Source organism: Cyclopterus lumpus, chromosome 14 (assembly GCF_009769545.1).
Source record: "Cyclopterus lumpus isolate fCycLum1 chromosome 14, fCycLum1.pri, whole genome shotgun sequence".
Taxonomy (NCBI): Eukaryota; Metazoa; Chordata; class Actinopteri; order Perciformes; family Cyclopteridae; genus Cyclopterus; species Cyclopterus lumpus.
The window spans coordinates 9,234,207-9,244,902 of record NC_046979.1 but is presented as its reverse complement, the minus strand read 5'-3'; positions in this window follow the sequence as shown (position 1 = coordinate 9,244,902).

Below are 10,696 nucleotides of genomic sequence, written 5' to 3'. Positions count from 1 at the left end.
CTCTGTAATACTAAAAATAAAAGTGAAGCTGCTCCCTAAAGCAGACGGTTTATAGTGTAAACAGGGATTGCGGAGGCAAAATCGAAGCTTATAGGGGCTTCGCTTCTCATGCAAATGTTTTCACAGCTGCCCCTTGTGATCAACTTGCATAACAAACATTTGTATTACCAAGTATTATTAAAGATACTGATATCAGACCAATACTTACTCAACAAGCTGGATTGGGTATAGGTGACAATGGGCCAATCTGGTATCAGACACAATTATTTTAATAAGTAAGCAATTCAGTACATTTCTATCTATGATGTTTCCTTACACATTAAGAATGATCCCAGTCACTTCCACACTGTGAGGGCATACAGCTTATGGATAAAAACACTGGTATCGCTCGGCACTCGGTATTGGCCGATACCCAAAACCCAGGCATTTGAAAAAGTCCAATCGGTGCATCCCTAAATATGACTAAATATTTATGAAACACCTGAAGTTAGGAATACCTTTCAGGATTGAAGGGAGGGAAACATGGAGAAAACCTTTCACTAAATCCACATATGTAATGTTATTTTATGTATTTTTGGTAAGCATTTACTTATGCCACTGTAATCAATGACGGTATGTTTTTTCCAGCTCGACAAAAGAAATGTGAAATTTAGCTTTAATAATGAATTATTTTAGTCTATCTTCATTTGTCAGGCAGGTATTCATTATCTCTTTGCCTACTTGGATACATGTACTAGATGTTACACTCTCCTTTGTTTTAACAATATCTGCCTAGACCTGTGTGAACAAAATTATCCATCTAATCTGCCAACACATATAAGCATAAAATGTCCTGCGCCTTTATTTATCACGATCACAGACAGCACATCAGAACTTTATTGGTGAACCATTTCTTTTTTCAGTACGTCTCCCTGCATGTCTCCATGGCTATTAGTGTGCTGTTCTGGGCTTCCCCTAGTTTTCCACTGGCCAGTGTAACCCAACACACTCAGCTTCTCTTACCTCACTTCGGCTAACAAAAGCAGTAGACACAGAACCTCATCTTGGCCCGTAGCCGGCTAACTGGGCTGCCTGTAATACGATAGTGGGACGCACAACACATACAAGTGGGCCTCCATCTGTTGACGACTTATAGTCTGGATGAGTTATGCTACTATTGTTCTGTGCCGTTACTGTTTCGGACTCTTGTTGACAGTAATGTGCAGTGGCCTCGTGCGGGGTGGCGGGGTGTTTGTGTGTGTGTGTGTGTGTGTGTGTGTGGTGTGTGTGTGTGTGTGTGTGTGTGGTGTGTGGTGTGGTGTGTGTGTGTGTGTGTGTGTGTGTGTGTGTGTGTGTGTGTGTGTGTGTGTGTGTGTGTGTGTGTGTGTGTGTGTGTGTGTGTGTGTGTGTGTGTGTGTGTTTAAAGGCATAGCGGTCTAAAGCGGAGCAGTAGTCTTGGGGTAGGTGTGTCAGAGCTGCAGTCTGTGTGTTGTGGATTAGCATGTAGGATTGGAAGCCATCTGGCCATTTTGTCTTGGAAAGGGAGGGGGGGGGGGTCGGTGTAAGTGAGAGAGATGGATAGAGAGAGACAGACAGACTGAGGAATCGTCACACACTGACACATTGACACAGCTCCTTTCGTAATCTTCCTACTTGATGTCTGTTGCTACTTAAAATGTGTGTGTGTGTGTGTCTTTATGTGTCCCTCTGTGCACTTTGTGACAAATATAGTCCTGTTTCTGACATATCAAAACACTCAAACTGCAAATGTGGCCTTGAGGAAGTCGGGGCAATGTCCTGGGAGGATAATCGAGGTTGCTGGAAGTGAGAGGTGGTCAAGACTTTACAGTAAGATGATGCAATGGTGGGGAGGGGGGGGGGGGACCTTCCAGATGGAAGGAGTATGGAGAGAAGTAAAGGATGAAATGTTGCAGAGAGGAAACAAGTTCAGGGGGTTTTAAGAGATTAACAAGTTTCACTGGGTCAAATTTGCCGAGAGTTGCAGAGGGGTCTGAGAGAGAGAAAGAAAAGACTGCCGATGACTTAGATGTGTTTCGAAAATTGACTATTTCTTCTATTCCATAAGAACAATTGCTGTGATTGTTATAAACACACATTTTGGCCCCCGTTCTGTTTTGTATATACTCTGTATCTCCAAAATTAAAACTGAATTACTGAAATTTAAAAATCCAGGCACACATTTGGTGCACAATTATAGCAAAGGCTGTTGCCATGACCACATGATCCAGGATTTGTATCTCCAGGTAGAAGGGAACTACTCATCCGTCTCAAACAAATAACACATTCAGAGCAGCGCTGTTCACACTATACTGTGCTTACAAATAAACTGGGAGGAATTCAGTTTCTTTTTCTCAGCTGCATGGAGGTGCAAACTACTGTGTGTGTGTGTGTGTGTGTGTGTGTTGTAGAAACATGATACAGAGCAAGACCGTCTAGATATAGAGACACACAGATGGTTGTTAGCATTTAATCTATAAAAAAAGAAGTGTAAATTGACCTTGCACGCTATACATTGCTTGGTTTCCTCTGCCCAGGTTCCCCGACAATGTGCATTTTAACCCTTTCAACGGGACTCAGGGCAGGTGCACCAGCTGGCCTTGGCAGGGGGGAATCCACTCCCACTCTGCCTCCACTGGTACTCAAACATGCCCACCCCATGCCACACTAATTCGAAAAACAACAACAACACTTTTTTCCCCTAAAGTGGGAAATACGAACCCATACCTGTGGCTTGGTGCCCACATCTTTTTCAGGCACAAACTTAATGAAGCTGACATTGACTCTTTTGGAGGGAAGAAGACAACTACAGTTTGATTCAAGACGGACTAGTTGAAGGAGCAAAGATTTGATTATATGAAACCAAACCTAGTGGGTTTGTCTGGAGTGCTTGAATGCTTGTGCAAGTTTAATGAGAGATCAAATTTAATTCTACAGTATATTTGAAATTCATAGATGCCGACAGCGCCGGCCGGCCGAAGAAAGTGTGAGATTGAAGGACAGTGGGAGTCACATTCAAGGGAACCGTTGGTGTCTCTTTGCTTGACATCTTGAAAAACTGATATATTGTATTGTTCTTTACGGTCAGAGTATTCATGCCATTCGAGTGTTCAATGGTTGCAGCCATCAATCAACAGTCATAATATGAAGGCTAGTTTGAATTTTCAAAATGGTGTGAGGTATTCAAGGTTTTGGCCATTCCCTGAGGCCTTAGAGGTCCAAGACACATGGTTTATAACTGCAGTGTCTTCTGCTTGATCAATCCTGGCGTGTCGCCTGTAAGTCTCCCACGACCAACTGTCAAATAAAGACAACATGGCCATCAAACAATGTCCGAGCTGTTTGATGTGCTGATATAAAGCATCCATCTTGCGTCTTTACTGTGGACCTGAATGTGTGCCAATTCATAATTACACTGTCTGAAAAATAAAAGTAAGAGTATATTTCTATTTCTAGATGGACTCTCAAGAATGACTGAAAATAAAGCGTTCTGTCAAGTGAGGAAGCGTTCGTTCTGTCAGGGAGAATAGAAAAGCTATCATACTAATATGATAAATTGGCTCTGTCAGGCAGGAAATGCCTATCAGAATAAATAGTTAAAGAAATGTGCTTTGAATTAAATTAGGCCTTTCTAACAGACAGCCAGGAGTGTAAACATATTTTATTAGCTTTTTATCACCATATTTTAAAGCAAATTAGTTTTTGTATTTAACCTTTATTTAGCCAGGATAATCCTCAGTCCTGGCCAAGATGGCTGCCTAAAAGACTTCTAGCAGTCCAATTTCGTAGAGGTTTGCCACCTGACAAAATAAACTGCCTCACTTTGAAGACCTTTTATTCTATCGCTAACTCATCCAAGCGGCTCCAACTGTCACAACATGATGCACAGCGGTTTGGAAAGCTGCACTGTTCAAAGGAAGTGTGCACACAGCTAATTAAATTACCCCAGAAAACACATACCAAAACGAGTATTTTGAGATGTGGATACAAAAATCTGATAAAAAAAGAGAAAACCAGCATGACAGGTATTTAACTGGGTGTGTCTGTGCACACACATGTGGGGCTCTAAGAGAGCAGCACAAGGGCGGTTTCTCCCAAACTAAATATTAAATGACAACAAGCTCATAAACCTCTCCGGCAGGGGAGTTATGGAGAGGAAGAAGCCGCGAATGAGAGTCATGGCTGAAGGCTGTGGTGAATAAATTGATATTTTTTTCTGCTTTGTTTTGAATATAAGTAAAGTAAGTCAAATATTACGTGGTAATAATTTGAGTCTGTGAGTTTTTTTTTTTTTATCGTCAGGGTTGGTCCATCTCATGCCCATCTAGTGTTGCTGCTGATGTTCAATGAAGTGAAACAAGTTCAGACAGACATCTGGCTGCTGGCTAATAATAGATCAATGTTTACCGATTAGAGATGTCTATGCACTGAACTGCTAGTTCTATTAAAAATAATCTTGAAAGTGTTATGTGTAGAGAGTTTTTTCAGCTCTCTGAGGGTGTCATGTGGGAGGTCAGTGTGAATAGACACAGATTAACTAATTCATCCATTTAGGTTTGCTTTTGATATTGTGTAATCAAGCTCTAGTTGGCATATTATGAACGGGTATAAGCCTTTTATACCAACACGATTAAAAGATATTGACGTTCAACATTTCCACGGCTTTCTCCCAAGGCATGTTATGTATATCAGCTACAAATAGAAGTTAGAAGAAAAGTTTAATGTTAACTTTTTTGTTCGGTAGTGAAAGACATGATTCTATTGCTGCGACGTAATAGACAAACAACGGAAGAACCGATTCACACTTCATGAAAGGTGACAACAACTGAATCAATCAGTATGCATGAATATGTAATGAAGCATCATTAATATGTTATTGAGTTGATTTGTTGCTCCCCTGTTTATATAAGGTGTTTGCCACCACTTCAAAATTGTTGCAAAAATCTTTCCACAATCAAAGTCTCCCCATGAAATAAGAGACGCCAACTGAAATTCACGCCCAGCTGTCAGCTGTCACACACTCGCGTCTCACCTGTTGTAAGCAAACGGGTGAGATGGCAGTGACGTGTCCCTTTCTTGAGCCAAACATTGGCAGCTGTATGCAAAGCAGAGTTTTGCAGGAGGCGGACCAAACCAGAGAGGCGGAGCCTCATCAGACAAAAGATGATATGTCAAACATTTTTATATCACAGAAGCTAAGTCACAAACATCAATTGTGTTCAACAGTAGCCAGCTGTATTTTTATGTTTCTGAGATTCCAGGTTCAATGTTTGTTGCGTGTGTTATGCTTTTATGTCACTTTTAGTCACCAATCTACAGAGTGTGACAACAAACCAGATATAACGTGTTGATTAGTGAGCTTTAGAGGTGCTGGTTGGTAGATTCAGTTACCTTTAGAGCCAGGATCGCAGTTTCTGGTCTTTATGCTAAGCTAAGCTAATATTAACCATACAGCTATAAGAGTGGTATCAATCTTCTCATCTAATTCTGTGCAAGACAGCCAATATGTGTCATGATTTCTGGAAGGAGACATTGCTGTTGAGTTTTTCAAATGCTTGTTTTTGGCACTTCGAGAACCACACGCTCTAGTTCCACTATATTTGAGGGAAGGCAGACATCTCTATCGCCGATAGCTCCAAAACTAGGCCACTCACACCGAAACAATCTAGAACAATAAATAGCACTACAAGGGAGAGGGAAACATTTGTATTTGTATTTTGGAGTGAGCCGTCCTTTTCAAGCCTTTAAAGGAAAAGCCTGGAATACGTTCATCAATTCCAGGCCTGCTACTGGATGCAAACTCTGGTACACACCCATGTGAGACTGGACTCAAACACATGTAGAAGTAATGAGCACTCATAATAACCATGAGGCTCAGTCACATAACATTGTGTTCTTAAGTAAAAATCATTTTGCCGCACGTTACAATTTCCTATAAGCAAAAGATAAACAAATACAAGTGAGATTAGATTCGATGATTTCCTCGTTTGACAACATGCAATTTTGATCTTGTGACCATAGTTTCTACTCGTGTCTCGTTCAAATTGTGTCCTTTTCTCTTACAGAATTGAACTCTGACACCAAACTCCTCCCCCCTCGACCTTCCCTTTAAATTAAAAGGGGGGGGGGGGGGTATTTGCACTATGGCGTTATGCGATAAATTCTGACCTTGAGAGGCCAACCATGTGAGAGAAGAGCATTTGAGCACGTTGACATCTGTGTGTCGTCAGCCTCATGTCCGTGTGAAGGGTCTGTGTTATATGAAGGTTGTCGAGTGAACCCGCTCTCGTCATCTTTTGCTCTTGCTGACAGCAGAATGGGCCAACTTTTCTGACCAGAGTACCAAGTACCGTCAGTACCCAGATGAAGGAGATAACAATGGTAACCTGCAGCTCTCGTATCCTCCCTGCCTCCTTATCCTTTGAATGTCCTCTAGCTGTCCGTCCCATCCAAGTCATCAGCACCCTTCAAAGAAGCACGACCAAAGCTAAAGCCAAGTCAAACAGAGAGCACGTCCTAATCAGGGGCATGAAGAGCTGGGCTTATGGAGCCCTCCCCCACTGCGGGGCCATTACTGGGCCGCCATGGGCTCAAGATTAGAGCCTCTCCCTGTGTTAGCCATTCAAATGATGCATTAATGTTTGAGAAGAGCAGAGAAAATGTCTGCTCTTCATGGATTGATTAATATTTGATGGAAGAGAAATGTGAAAACATTCTCAGCAATATCTTGAGTTGAGCCGGTGTGTCTGCAGTCGTTCTGTTTTTTTTACAGACACTCGTGCATTCATACGGGACTCTGCTGTCAAAACGTCACTTCCTACCAAAGCGAGCCAAGCAGCATGAGGTCTGGTTGTAAATTCTGACAAAATTTGCATATTTTGGATCAGTGTGACAGCTGCATTTACGACAGCGATTGCTCCGTTAATGATCTTTTATTCCCTGTCTGCTGAAATTCTAGTTTGGCCCCAGTTGATTTATAATGTTGGGAGACAAGCCTATGTGTGTGTTTCAGAAATAGGAGCTGCTTGTTTCAGGCACAGTGCACTCACTGACTGCTTGCCTGCCTGTCAGTCTGCACAGTAAATAGGTCAGTGTTTTATGTGAGGGAAGAATCAAGTCACGTCTGGGCCTCCATGAATCTGCCATCTTTAGCAGAGCTGCTGCAGGTGATTAAGCCAGACAGCAACACGGCAGTGATGACCGGAGCTCGTGCAACATATGAGATCATTTGGTTAGCTGTGGCTTTCCTGCTGTAGTCTGTTGCAGCTGCCTGATATAGAAGTGACCACGGTCCAGACACTGAAGAGGTTTTTTTCCGCTACATAATTCATCAAAGCGCTGCTCTCCAGTGGCAGTTGTGTCTGAAATGTATCATATTGATGAGCGTGCGCTTCACACTTCACTTTTTTTATGGAAGTGCATTCTGCGTTGCATGTGCCAGAGCGAAGGATTCCCCCAATAAACCTCAAGCATTATCAATTTTATGTTCAAATGGTTCAGAACCTCGTCATTATTTGATGCGGCAGAATTATTATTTTTTTCTTCCTCTGCATTTGTTGACCAGATACTGACTTATTGAGTAGATCCTAGTTGCTGTTTTTTAGGTCTTGCCCATGTGCACGTTATTGAATCCACATCTGTGCATGACTATATAACAGCTGTATGACATACTGTAGTTGCCAAGAATGCAAAAGATTATGTTAATAGTTAAAACAGGAGCATCAGCTGCATAGTCTTTTTATTGACACATATAATATAATTTTACCTTGTAGCCAATGGTCCCTACGATCCTTTTAACTTCATATTTGTCATTTGTCATGTGTCACACATAGTCTATCAGACTCTCTCACGTCGTCTTCATTGCCTTGGTAACTGTTTTGTTGCGATAGCCATGTTGTCAGCAGCTCCCTGTCAACAGTGAGACATTTCTTTGTAAACAGCAGAGTTTCACTGGGTTTTGTTGTTGCTGACACGCCTAACCTCCAACCTAAGATAACCTGTTTGCTGCTGTTTGTCTGGACTCTCACTTGGAAGTCACCCAACACAGTAGAAACTGCCAGCAGAGTCACCGCCACCACCAGCATCTCGCAAACGACTGGAGAAACACCAGGAACATAATTTTAATCTAAAAGCACATTAATGGTCATAAAGTGTTTCTTATTAGATCCCTGGTTATTTAGAAATAGCATGTGCCCCCCAGCTAAGACGAATCAGCATGTCATTTCTATTAGTGTGGTTAACCAATCTGTCAGGAGTGAGTCACCTTCTCGTCATATACTATTGATGCAATCACTTGTTCAGCGTGAAACATGTGTCCACATTTGTTGCACAAGAATTAATCTACAGCATGTGCTGCCAGAAAAGTATGGGCTGCTATGTACCAAATGATTTTCTGCAGATGTTTTCCAGTTGAAATGATCTTAATGCAGTTTATGTGTTACATTCTCTTGCCAAGTGAAACTAAATTGTTATTCTTATCACGCAACCAGCAGAGGGGAACAAAAAACATTGTCCAGTTCATTAGAAAACATGAAGAGTCGGTAGTTGTTTTTTTAATCTCAGACCAATGTTTAATTTCCACAAGGTATTGGAAGATATTTTGTAGTCTGGTCTTTATGAATTCAACATTATAATCAGTTTAATTACACATTAATTGTTAATGTTATCTGAGGGGAAAATAACTGTCCGATTGGATGAGAATCTGTTCCGCTCTTATGGAGATAAAATGTATTAACATAAACTTGTAGTAATAATTAAATCAAGAGGACTTCAATTAAATCTCCAACAATTATTAGCAATATAAAATTCTGGTTGTCCCATCCAAACAGGAAGTGACACATTTCTGACGAATGTGTTTCAAAAGAAAATAAGTATCTTATGGAACAATGTTGTTACTGTAGACTGATCAAATCATGGCTTCTTATGAATCAATATTACATTTTCTCACTCATGTCATTGCTTCATTTGTGCGTTTGGGTAGTCGTGGGTGTAACCATCCAGGTGCTGTCCCGTGCAGAAAGATGGTTACATAAAATGGTAAAGGCCAGCGTGAAGACACATGTGTAATTTGTCAGAGGCAGTGAGCCCTGTGTAAGAGCCGAGGAGGGGCCTTTGTTTGCGTATGTAGGTCTACACTGAGGGGGTCGGCCGGGATGGACGGCTTTCTGGGACGGTCGCACTGCACATCACATGATGAGCTTGGCCTCGGGGGCAGGCAGTGAAGGGAGTTTAAGATGGTCGTGGGATGGGTAGATGGAAGAGGAGAGGATGAGTGATGGGAGCGTTTACTCTTGCCGGTTTCTCTTAGAATCAACTCCTCGTTCCTGTTTTCACAGCTGAAGAGACTCACTGGACATCAGACCCTAAAACAGCCTCCATTCAAATAGTACATTTAAATAATATCTAAATCTGCTGTAAAGTATCAGATGTGTTGGCAGAGAGTCTTTTAGACCTGCGGCCGGTGTTGCTGTACCAGGATTTCTCATGTTACAATGCTAAACTAGGCCAAAGCTCTAAAAATACAATATATCGAAACTGGAGTCTTCTGTAAGCGTTTGATCTGCCTGAATGCAGCCGACAAGTCTTGAAATGGCTTCGTCACATTCACATTACCCCAGTTCTGCTGCTTCAGGAACCAGACACAGAATTTTGCAACTTCTACTGTATGTACCACTTCCCCAACTAGCCCACATTTTAATAACATACTCTGTGTACAAAACTAATTCATGTCAGATGTCCATGAAGTAGAAAACTTTTGATTCAAATAAAATAAAATCTTGTGACTGTTGTTAGGCTGGTCGAATTTATTGATGAAAAAAAACCTACATTTTATGTAAAAAAAAAGTGTTATTTCTAATATGAATTAAGCTGCTTTTCTTTTCAGCATTTTAGATTTGATATAGTTTGGTTTGTCATGGTTGGTAAGATAGAAAGGAAAAAAAAGGAAGTGAACCAGACTGTAGAGGAAGCAGCAGAATTGTTATTTATTAAAGAAAATCTTACATAGTCCAAATGAAGCAGTAGGTCCAGCAGGCAGGTAACAGGAAAAAACAGACAAACAACTTACTGGGAAGAATTGACACTAGGAACACTAGGGGCGACCCAAAAAGGCAGGAAGGCTACACACAGCTGTATTAAGACAAAGGAACTGTGCCGTATATGTAGCTAATGACTGATTGGTGGAGTGGGAACAGGTGAGCAGGAGGTGAGCTGACTGCAGGACTAATGAGAGACAGGTGAAACTAATCAGGGCGGGGCAGACAATCAAAGCTGGTGGGACACACGCAAAGGCAGGAAGTGAAGTAAAATGAGAGGATGGTACAAAATCAAACAAGAAGCACTGAAGGATATGGGGAAGTGAAACATAAAAACTGGATCAGGCCAGATTATAATAGGACTTTGTACAAAAGAAACAATCTTTAAACTTAACATCGTGTTCCGTTTCTGATGTTTCACACTATTTGTGTTTTTATTGAATATGCATGTAACCAAAGAAAAACGATAATGTGTGTTCTCCATTGCGATAAAGCAAAACGCGCCATTGCTTGACACTCACTGACACACAGAAAAAAGGACATGTGTTTGTTGAAATACAGTATATATCATTATTATATAACGATCGTAATGTTGTGTTAGCGTTGTGTTCATATTCATATTGATTAACATTGTTTTTCTGAAACTTTCATGCCAATAAAGCTAC